Source organism: Bombus flavifrons, chromosome 18, assembly GCF_040668555.2.
Source record: "Bombus flavifrons isolate JBK064 chromosome 18, iyBomFlav1_principal, whole genome shotgun sequence".
NCBI classification, from domain to species: domain Eukaryota; kingdom Metazoa; phylum Arthropoda; class Insecta; order Hymenoptera; family Apidae; genus Bombus; species Bombus flavifrons.
The window spans coordinates 1570750-1583198 of NC_138459.1; the positions used below are offsets into that span (position 1 = coordinate 1570750).

Below are 12449 nucleotides of genomic sequence, written 5' to 3' on the forward strand. Positions count from 1 at the left end.
ACATACGAAATAAAATATGAAGAAACGAAAATAAACTACAGAAAAATGGTTTAAATTTATGCTCGCAGGATTAATAAAGGTTCTATGGAGTAATGTGTAATAATGCAAATTAATATACAGCCAAATTAAGAGTTATATTTATCGCGTTGAAAAGCTCTTTTAAGTTTTCGTTTTCGTTGCTGAAATGATACTACGCTTGCAAAATGCTTCTAATCATTTTTAAACACATCTGTTGCGTTACCTGTTCGTTTTCTTAATAGCCATACTTGTTGTTGAAAGAATAGATCTCAGATATCGTGACTCTCTCTGGATAATTTCGAGAAAATTATACAAAGAAAACAAAAGCATTGGCAAAGAACAATGTAATTCTTTTTCTGAATGAGAACTTTCCACTATTACCTTGTTACGTAATATGTTTTAGCGATTTTAATAGTTTGATAAAGGGGCAAAACAGTTCTGGAAGGACAGAAATATTTCGACAGTCAAAGAGAAACATTAGAATTGTATAAACATAAAATTGGAGTTAATTGTTAATTTGATATAGGTTTAAGTCATTCTTTTATATCTAGTATATCTTTTTTGAGCCTTTTCATTTTTAGTTCTCTGAACTTTCTCATTTCCTCTATTTTTGTATTCCTTGTTAGTTTTTTAATCTTTTTTATCTAGTTCCAACGCGAGTGATCTGGGTGTGTAGTGTGTGTAGTGTGCACGGTGTGTGTTGTATGTATCGTGCGTATTGTGTACCTTGTTTGCAAGAAAGTAGCTGCTATATTGAATATTTACAGTAATATAAAACAACTACTATTTTCTAAGCCTGAGTAATGTTTCCGATACATGTGTGAAATTTGTGTAAGCATCGTTTATATCTGATTTATGAGACAAACGATTAGAGAAAACATTACTTCTGTCTACTCGAAAATTCCATGAGACGGTTTTCGATATGTTGTTACAGATTTTAATGTGTAGGCAGGTTTAATGTTTAATCTACGATTTTTCTTACGAAACGTTGCGCAGGATAGTTTACGTCTGAAAATGCCACAATCTTCTTCTCTACAACTTGTGCAGCAAGCTGTTGAGGCAAGCTACTGGCCGTATATCGTTCAATTGGTGGATCGTTGTTCAGCCCGCTGCTCAGGCTGATCTACTTTCGTTCGTGTACGCGTATATCTTCTCTATTTGCTCATGGATATTTCGGTTAACTTTGTCAATAATTAAAAAACAAAGCTGAAAACGCGATTTTTTACTCTTGATTTTCATCTTATTTCAGCTTTAAGAATCACTCTTAAATTTTTTACACCTGTAGGCGTTTCGTATATTGTACATTGTTTCAAATGTACAACGAAGAACTTATTTTTAACTACCATTTGTTTTCGATTTGGCAAATTTAATATATACTCGGTGAATATAAAACGAACTAAATTCTCTCTACGCACGTAAAAATTATTATTACTCAAAATAATTGCATATTATGCTTTTGTTTCTGACATCTAAACTTGAACATTGAACACGGAAAGGATTTACGAACATATTCACTCTTTCCGCAAAGAAAACGATTAAAACGCATTTCTCGAATATCATTGCGACGACGATGATGATCGTGCCACTACTTATTAAGTAGTAAGAAAGAAACTGTAGTACGCTGTAGAGTATTGACCTCAATGAGTTTTTGTAACCTGGAATTTGTCTTCCGCATCATATGCAATAATATTATTCGAAGCGTTTAGTTGCCGCTGATCAGCCAAATCACAGCTCTTATCGGCAATGTCGTGACTACGGTGCAATAGCAACTCAACAAGATATTGCAGTGTACCGAATGATTTTGCACTAAATCTTGGCAACGCTTTGCAAGATTACGGACGACTGAATAAACTATTACAGCACATTGTGATTTATCATGATGGCGCTGGAGAGGACCAAGTACGTATTCGATCATAAAATGGAACATACGAAGACCAAGCTAAACAGTATTTACGAAGGAACTTCTGCACCTGTTAAAATAATGTTTGTAATAATTACCAAGCGAATTAATTTCTTTAAAACTTCTTCTTATTTTCAATAGAATCGTCAATAGAATTAATACTCGTATATTGATTCATATATTCAATAGAATCTAGAGGTAACAAAACACCAGGTACTTACAATAATCGATGATGTCACTTATAATTAATCCATTTTTCTGTTGTATCTCATTTTAAAGAGTGGGACGAAGTGCAATAACATCTGCGCATACAGGCTACTGCGTAAACGTAAAATGCAGGAAATGACTATGTTTCTGTATCATTCTGTTTACTTACATTACTTACTTGGCACGTTTTGAGATTACAATCACAGCCACTAAACGAATAATATTTAACACTGTATAGTGACTGATCAAATTATTATTACAGTCACAGTGCGTTGATTTCTGGTCTTTGGATTTTAATCCGCTGTGTCAAATTCGACATGAGATAGAAACTATAGAAAGCGCGGTTATCTATTATTTATAATATATATAATACATATGTCACCTTAACTCGCTTTTTGTTTGTCATTTCGCACGCTAACAAAGATAATCGGAAAAGGCATATTTTTTTATATTCTGTATGTCCATTTCAAATGAGCACACGTGATTATCTCTGTAAATATAAAAAATGTGAAAAATGTTTCAGATGGGGGTTATTGAACTTCATGGGGGAACTTAACGAGATATTTCCATTCTTTGTACATTCTCATTCAAAGAAATTTAAGTGCCAATGTAACTTTTTTAAATGTAACGTATACACTTTTTTATAACCTATACGATGCAATATTTAATATTCTACAAAAATGAAGATACTTAAAGCCGAAAAATTATTAATCTAAAAAATATTTTAACTTTAATCTTGTAAAACTTATCGTATGAAAAACAAGGAAAACATAAAAGCACTGTGTTGCCTTTCCTTGTCTTTTAATACCTTAATCCTTTGTTCTGCCTGCTAACTCCCGATTACTCGGACCACAACAAACAAGGTCGGTCACGCGTCGAGCCATTTAGCTGTTTAGTCGTGTGCTCGAACTTGCGCAAAATGTATGCGCCTTATGACATACGTATTTCTGCGCAACGAAAGGAACTGTGAAATAATAAACACGTTTGGGCACAACTAATTCTTTTAAAATGTCTGGCAAGTAATTATGATCGATTCATCAGTGAAAAATAATTTATTATTTGAAAGTGTATGTATCAATGACAATGTATCAGTAACAATTTATGAATGTACACTTAGTTTAAATTAATAATGCTTTGAGACAACTCGTAGAAAATTAGTAATCTTCGACTGTGTGATGTTTTTCGAAACAATGAAACACAATAGGAAACACAATATCGCTACGATCACTAACATTATCAGAAGAATCTACCGAATCACTATCCGCAATAATAACATACTTCTCACTACTATCATCAATTTTAGATTTTCTATTTACTGACATGGTAGGTATAAGTGTTGTTTACTTCTTTTAAGGAATTATAACCTAAATGTGCGAACGTAACAAAAAATTACACGTGACTAAAGTAAGAAAATATGAAAAACAACTGAACCACGAGTCTGACACGTGTTGTTTACGTTTGTCGTGAACGAAGTACCACGATTTAGGCTCGTGCTTATTATTTTTTGCCCAAATTTCTTACCATGAGCCTCACTCGTTGTAGGTCAAAGGGACAATAAGCTTAAAGTTACACTATCTTTTAAATCAATTATTTTTCGATCCAAGCACCTTAATGCTTCTTTGTAGAAATTAAAAAATGCGTTGGCTAGTGTAAAAGACTGTATAGTTCTATTGTAAAAAAGGTGTATGTAATATTACACCAATAATGGCAAATAAACAATCGTAACTTATGTATAACTGCTCTACAGATATTTCGGGTGAGGATATTGAAATGGAAAATACCGTCAGAGAGCAATGGAAACTAATTAACCAAACAAAAGAAGAACAACTGCTGATCCGGAAGATGCAAGTACGAAAATGAGACCTAAGAATAAAAATGCAAAGTATAATTACAAGTGGTTAGAAGGCTCGCAACCAGCAATAAAAGATATCACGTATTGCAAAATCTAAATGATGAAGATATAGAAGAAGCTAATTCTTTAGTGATTAAACCTCCACCTTTTTCCATAGAAACTCCTAATATTGACCCACTAATGAAAACACTAAACAAGCTTGTAAGACCCAAGTGATTTTTAATGAAATAATTAAAAGATAAACAAATCAAACTGCAACTTCAGATGCATACAGTTATTGAAGCACTTGAAATAAAAAATTCAAATTATTACACTTACCAACCAAAGACTGAAAAGAAATTTAAGATAGTGATAAATGGACTACACACACAACTTGGCACAAAATATATTGACAGACCTAATGGAAAAAGGACACAAAAGAAATAATATAATTAAACTGGTCAAGAGCAGCACATCGACACCACTACCGATGTTCCTTATAGAACTTCAACGAGCCAAAAACAACAAAGTATTTTTACTACAAAGGTTCTGTTGCTTAGGTATGATTTGAGTAAGTGGTGGATTTGTTCCGGGAAGAGTTTTTTTTATCGTTTGTAAGAAGCTTCCACGGTTCACTTTGTCAAATGCTTTCTCAATATCCATGAAAAGGGTTGTATTGTAAAGGCAGTATTGTTTCTTTTCTATTGCTAGTAAAACTCCGTTGACGAGCCTGTGCATTTGCTCTATCGTGGAGTGTTTGTTTCTGAATCCAAATTGGTGATCTGGCATTAATTTTTGTTGGAATACAACGATATTAATCTTATACAGATGAGGTGATTGATCGAACGGATTCTTCCCTTCGTTACCCATCGATATCCCCACTAGCGTGCGTTCATTAGATGTACCGCGGCGGCTGGCGCGTGTATGCTCTTCCGAAAATTCGGCGGAAGAAGCGTAAGGATATCGATGGCACATTGGGCACGTCGGTGTTGCGCTTTGACGGCGTAGCGCTTTGTATCGCGAAGCCGTTGGAGGGTTCCGTGGCACGTGCCGCCACACAGACACCTACACAGGCATATGAACAGGGCACTTACACAGGTCATACTCACTACTGTATAGAGAGTGGGGTTCAAAATCTTTTAAAGGACCATTAACCTTGGCTCAAAGAAAGTACGACTTATCATTAGCAGAAATTAAAACTGCAAGAGGAATGCAATAGCAAGGACTTGAAAAAACATATCCACGAAAACCACATCAGCGGAGAGAAGAAATCCTAACACTTTTGGAAGGACACCAGCAAAAATGAAGATTGCAGCGTCCGCAAAAATAATTATGTGTCGAAACTCGGCGTATTCGTGGAATAAACGGTCACATGACAATTATCGCATGATAGTTTGTGGTATAAATAAGCGTAGCCACTTAGAGTCAGCATTTATTAATCGTCAACAACTCATATAGTTAGTCTTTCAACAACTATACTAACTTAATACGACATTCCAAGAGTGCTAAAAATTGTAACATTCTCTTTTTCAATAATTTCAGACTTTTACCATATGTGCTACTCGAATAAAATTATTCATTCACTATTATTGTCAACGATCAAGAGGATATTGAAATAATTTATTTGTTCCAGGAAAACTTGAGTCTTGAACGTGGAAACTTGAACGTGAAAGTTTATTTACCAGTGGAATTGATACGCTAGTTAACGCTACCCACACTGTTATATTAATAAATTAGAACATCAAGGATACAACAGTTTGGAAATTCAAAATAGTGCCGCGCTTTAGAAGGATGCAACAAGTTTTTGAAACCATTCCATTCGGTCGTTTGCCTTGTTTCAAAAATTAACGAACAAGAATCCAACTAATTGAAATAATTTAAGGGCTATTTCTGGTAGCAGCAACCACCGTTTTGATTTAAATATAATTCAAGAAACCCAAGATTCGACATTTACAGTAACACATGAAGTGGATAGGTCGTGATAGGTACTGAACAAGTACTAGAGTATAATTAACAGTATATTTATTAACAACACTCGATGTACACTTTACGTAGCTCGCGATTGCACTTAGCGGTTCGCGGTTACGAGTTGCTTCTAGACGATGCGTTATGATAGCGATTGAGCAAAGTGTGCCGTACAAGTTCGGATGATGATTGTCCAAGATGCGTCGAGGAACTCTGGTCAACTATCAACTACCAACTGACTTTCCGTCACGATGATGCTACGGAGGAAAATTATGATGGGGTGTGTTTAAGGATACGAGATCATTAGATTCGTCGAGGAAAACCTTCGTTAGGAAAGTGAGGGAAATGGACGTCTCTGTTAATTGGTTAATCTCTAGGTTGAGGAAGGATGCTAACCGCCCTCGAGAGAAAGTTACTAGCGAAAAGCATCATACGTAAGAAAATCCAGATTTCCCGTATCTTTCCGTAGTTGGTAATAAATTTAGGGAATGCTAAGATAAAGACTATTTGTTCGTTTGAAGAACCTTAGTTAGAGAAATCCTAAGATCTATAGCGGGTGCTTAGGCTGGTTAAAAATATGCTATGAAAATGTTTCGACATCTGGCAATCATCTTGTCCGAAAGCTAGGGTCTTTGTGTAGAAAGGCACAGGACAGAAATCGTTGGGAAGTTTGCTGTCGAGTGCCGCTACACACGTATCGATTACGAACACCGAAGATGATGACAGGATCGTGAAACTATAACACTTACTTATAAACTATACTTATCTATAATAAGTATTAACTTATTATAAATAATTAGCCATATCACTGCGCCACGCCAAAAAAAATTACTGAAAATTCTCAATGATATTTTTATTGAAGTTGTAGAGAACTGTAAGAGGTGTACAAACTACTACAAAGTTGAAAAGCCGGAGGTTTTTTCTAACAAAAGTTGCCTTGTAGTTTCTCGTAAATAATTTAATTATTATTACAAATCTTTTGAAAATAGTTGTAGCTTCTTACAGTATCTATACTATATTATTTTAAACCGAAATTTTACTATAGAAAAGAAGGTAAAACCAATTTGCATATAAATTAATCTCTTTTATTTGATTTCTGCATATATAAAATAGAATATTAGATAGACTTCTATTCAATGAAAAGGAATTTTTGTGAAAATAATTCAATAATAGTCAGAGTAATAGTCCTTCTTTTACATCGTCTCCAGAGAAATTAATCTTTTTTGTCTCATTAACAATCATCTAGTTCGACACATTTTTGCCACTCGTTTCTAACATATCCATCTACACACTCACAGCCTGGAACGCATTGCTAAAATATAAAATAATATTTAATCTATTGTTGTATTCGATACGAGTAACTTATGATTAAATAACTATTGGTATATAGTACTGTAGTATTATTTTATGTTATACGAGACTATAATATGTTTAACACATTTTCCATAGACTTTAAATACCAACCAATGAGCAAATTCTGGGATTAGGATCCTCGCAAGTTAGCGGGCAGGCAGTACCGCAGTCATTCCACACTTCGTTAACTGGGCAGCTCGCCTGGGTCACTGTTTTCATTTGTCAAATGATATTAGAAATTTTTAAGCTTGTTAAATAAATAAATCTTTTCAAATTTATAATACTAGAAATTAATATTTTTAATTTAAAATTAATATTCTCTCATAAATGACTCGGACTCAATGTTGAACACTATTCATTTGTTAAATGATAATAGAAATTTTTAAACTTGTTAAATAAATAAATCTTTTCAAATTTATAATACTAGAAATTAATATTTTTAATTTAAAATTAATATTCTCTCATAAATCACTCAGACTCGATGCTGAACACTACTCCTACAAGAAATTTTCCACAGTCTGCTACACGCTTATCTTTGTTCACTTAAATATTTATACGATATTTAAAAGTTATGTAAAATATAAACAAGATTCGAAAAGTATTTTAAAGACAGTTATGAGTTGACAAAGCATACGTTACAAATAAAGTTCTAAAACTGCGAATTTTATTTAAATGGAACAATATCTTAAATTAAAAAAAGAATGATAAAGATTATAAAAGGAATGCAATTCTGATTGATGATTCATTTAGAACGAATTCGATAATAAATTTACGTGTGCCTAACTTTATCTATGTAATTTTGTTTCTCCTATCCTACAGTTCTATTTAGATTATTTGGCAACAAGAAATGTAAATTTTGTTTGTTTACACCAATAATAAATATTACAATTCTAAATAAAATAACAAATATTATCTATCCAGTATATTCTTTAATAAAACTATACAACGCTATTTAAGATACTTTCTTCACTGAATATAGGTATTGCAGAACTTTTTTTTCAAAATACACAGAATAATTTACTTATAATTCTCAATGAGAATCGATTGTAAAATTCTTCCAAATAAAAACAAAAAAAAAAAAAAAAAGAAAAGAAAAATACACACAACGAAACGCCTTATATATGCACATGCAAACAAGTTCAATAATTATTCAAAGTAGATACTTACAAACAAAATAGGTTGCCATGATGACGAACAGAGCCAGAAGGAAGCGATACATTTTGATTATATGTATGTTATTCGTTGGGTGGTGTGTCTGAATGTATTAAACATTTAGTCCGTGGCTGGTTTTATATAGTCTGAAATATCCTGTTTACCTTTTTACATTTGGTACTGTTTACATAAGATTTATACGGCGACGACGTGAAAGAATGAATAACAGATTAAAAACAGAATGCTTGCATTTTATCAGCATTTTGCTGTATTAACACATATTGACGATTTTTCGTGCTGATTTATTATTTACGTAATTAAGTTTTATTGTAGTTACTTGTTTACACCTATTGGGTTGGCAACTAAGTGATTGCGGATTTTATCATTAGGTGGTATGGACAAAATCCGCAATCATTTAGTTGCCAACCTAATAATACGTCATTCATTCAAGAAATATGTTTCGTTTTCTAAATTCTATTAGAATGAAAAGCAAAACAGGTTTATTTAATGGGTTGTCCTGAATTAGAATGTTCTAAAGCTGCGCCTTTTTGTGATTTTTTTTAGAAGGGAAAGAAGGAAATAAAGTTATTGAATTTTGAGGTATGCTTTTATATATATTTAACGACCACAAAAAAAATTTTCTTTAAATAAAAAAAAATTATTACAAATTTCTAAGCCTATTTCATGGGCTGCAGTTTTCAACCGGCGGGAAAGATTCACCTCGTAATTCTTGACTGAAACGAAAAACCAAAAAAGTATTAAATTGTTATATATTTTTCTTCTCGATGAACTAAAAAAGTTCGTCAAAAAGTTTATTTAAATACTTGTTATAGCACCTTGAAGGTTATTTTTTCTTTTAAAAAAAAACACATTTTTTCCTTAAACCCGCCAAAATTTTTAATTTCACACTATTTTCTGCCTTTTTTTTTAGTCCACCGATTGAAAACTGCAGCCCATGAAATAGGCTTAGAAATCTGTTATAATTTTTTTTACTTTAAAAAAAATTTTTTTGTATTCGTTAAATATATATAAAACCATACCTCAAAATTCAATAACTTCATTTCTTTCTTTTCCTTCTAAAAGAAATCACAAAAAGACGCTGTTTTAGAACATTCTAATTCAGGACATCCTCTTAATACATCTACAGAAATACGAAAGGAGCAGAAATATTTAATTAATTCCGATAGATTTCAAAATATATTAATTCATAGATAATCATGAAAAATTTTGCACCGATATTCATATTGTACGTTTTGAAAAATAATTAATCTACATACATGTTATCTTTTCTAGATTTAAGCATTAGATTCAACTAGAATCAAACATACGATAAACACTTATATTTCAAGTTATAGTACACGCCAGAATAATTTACTTACAATTCTCAACGAGAATTGATTGCAACATAAAATTCTTCCAAATAAAAAAAAAAAATGTTATCTTTTCGATACATATTCATACAATATAACATGACATGATGATAAATTTTAAACAAAATTTTGTATTTCATCGTGTATACTATTATCTTTATTGTATATAATTTTCACAAATAGTTTCATATGATAATTTCATAGCAATAAATAAAAATAATAGAAATAAAAAATAAATAAAAATAAAAAATGGAGATCAAAAATAGAATTTAGCTGATTTAAAATACAGCTGAAATAATTTTTCTATAAAGATGACAATTTTTTCTTACCTGTATCGAAGTGTAAGAAATTATGTAAATATGAGATTTCAATGTTTGACACTTACAGTAAAATGTATTTTATAACTAGAAATGAAGACAGAAATTATAAGTGGTAATATTTTCATTATAAGCATCGTAATTGATGTTATGATTGATATATATATATATATATATATATATATATATATATATATATGTCGGAGATGAAAGGACATCGGAGTCTTCCCTTTGGAACCCCGGGAAAATCCCTTAACATCGTAATCTAGATTCTATCATAGATGTAATTAAACAATTGTCGTCTTTCGATCCGATTGTATTTGTTCAAGATTTGTGATAATGAGCTTGGGCTCGAGGCGATAGCCAGTCGCCGAACGTAGCCGCGGTCACGGGATGAACGCTTTGCCTAACAAAGGTATGAAGTAATTCTATAGCTCTCCTTAAAAGAAATATCTCTGGCGACACGCGACAGTAAACATTCCAACGGTCTCTGTCCCGTGGCCATACGCAGTCCCTATTCTTCGAGTAAGATGATTGCCAGATGTCGATGTGTCTCCACAGTACGTGATCAGCTAGCCCGAGGGCCGTTATAAACACTAAGATCTAGTTACCTAAAGTCCTTCAAACAGATAAACAGTCTTTGTCCCAACTACGGGAAGATAGGGGAGATCTATTTCTTTCAACGAACGGCGTCTCCCACTAGCAACTTTCCCTCGAGGGCGGCTAGCATCTTTTCTAACCACCGATATGGAGATTGACCAATTAGCAGCAACGTTAATTTCCCTTACTTTCTGAACGAAGACTATCCTCGACGAATCCGATGATCGTCATTCCGATGAATCCGATGAAAGTCATTCTCTCGCGAGATCGTATTAGCGACTTACTTAGCATTTGTACGCTCGGTGGATATTCCCCGTTTTAACAAAGAGTCCGACTTAGATTTTGCGGGCACGTTCATCCATCACCCCGTCGACCGCGGATTCGTTATTGAACCTAGGATCATTATCATTAGTTTCTCGAGTGTCTAATTGCCACGGTTGCTTGTTCAATTCTATAATAATCGTATCTGCACTAGTCAATGTCTTCTGTATTGCTTATCGACAATGCGTAAACCACACGACGATTCGTTTCACGCCCCTAATCCTAATTCCAATGTAAACCCGACATATATATATATATATATATATAAAGAATAAGTTGATTAAAATTTTGAACGTAAATACAAATTTAATGTTAATTATTCTCATTTTTTTAACCCTTAACGCTCCGATTTTTAATTGTGAATATCGACCGGCAACTCCAACTTATCATATCATACTTCGACTTGCAAGTTTTTAACACTTTACCGACCGATAGCCGATTAATCGATTTATTGTCGCCGACGCTCACCGACAGATAGCCTATTGATCGACCTTTTGTCGCCGACGCTTACCGACCGATAGCCTATTGATCGGTTGTTATTATAATTAAAAGTTATTATTTATAATTCTCAATGAGAATAATCTTTAAAGAGAGTAGAGCGCTGCACATCGGTGCTGCTTGGTGCTATAAATTTGTAAATTTATCAAATTCAAAAATATTATTCAGAAATACTTGAAAAACTTTGACATTTTTTAGGAAAAAACACGTTTTGCAACACACATTTAATTCTTTATTAGGTGCCAAACGAAAATGAAAAAATTGGACAATGGAAGCTACCCACATTAAAAAAGTAAAGAGGAACAAAAGATTTGGAAAATTCACGTACAAAAATAAGACTAATTAACGTAAAAACCAATATCAAGTGGTTAGAAGATCCGTAAACGCCAAACAGATGTATAACATTACAAAACCTTAGTGATGAGAATTTGCAAAATCATTATACTTTTATATCAAAAACTACACATTAAATCTAATGTAAATTAAATTAAACAAGGAAAGATTAAAACTACATATAAGAACCAAAAAACATATAATGAAACAATTGGAAGAACAAATGAAACTACAAGAGCTCGATTCAGACGCATGCAGGATAGTAAGAAAAATTCTAAAAAATAAAATGTGAATCACTATACCTACTAAGCAAACATAGAAAAAGGTTTCAGGCGATAATAAAAGAATTACACCCAAAACTTTTTTTTTTATTTGGTAGACTTTTTACAATCAATTCTCATTGAGAATTATAAGTAAATTAAACACCCAAAACTTAACATAGAATTGCAAAGGAGACAAGCTACACAACATAATTTACTTAAGCAAAAGTGTCGCATTAACACCATTGTCAATATTTCTCTCTGAACTTGAATAAGACAAACACAACAAGGAAATTTATGATACCAATGTGGTATGTGATACGT

General features: G+C 32.6%; 1 long non-coding RNA gene across 1 annotated transcript; it reads right to left on the reverse strand.

Annotated features, from left to right (window-relative positions):
* Positions 1–7192: 7192 nt before the first annotated feature.
* Positions 7193–8552, reverse strand: LOC138188985 (uncharacterized). The gene is made up of 3 exons (XR_011175785.1): positions 8442–8552; positions 7386–7483; positions 7193–7233 (listed from the first exon to the last, which is right to left on the reverse strand). It is a non-coding gene; the product is annotated as an uncharacterized LOC138188985 (long non-coding RNA).
* Between the last annotated feature and the right edge of the window lie 3897 nt (positions 8553–12449).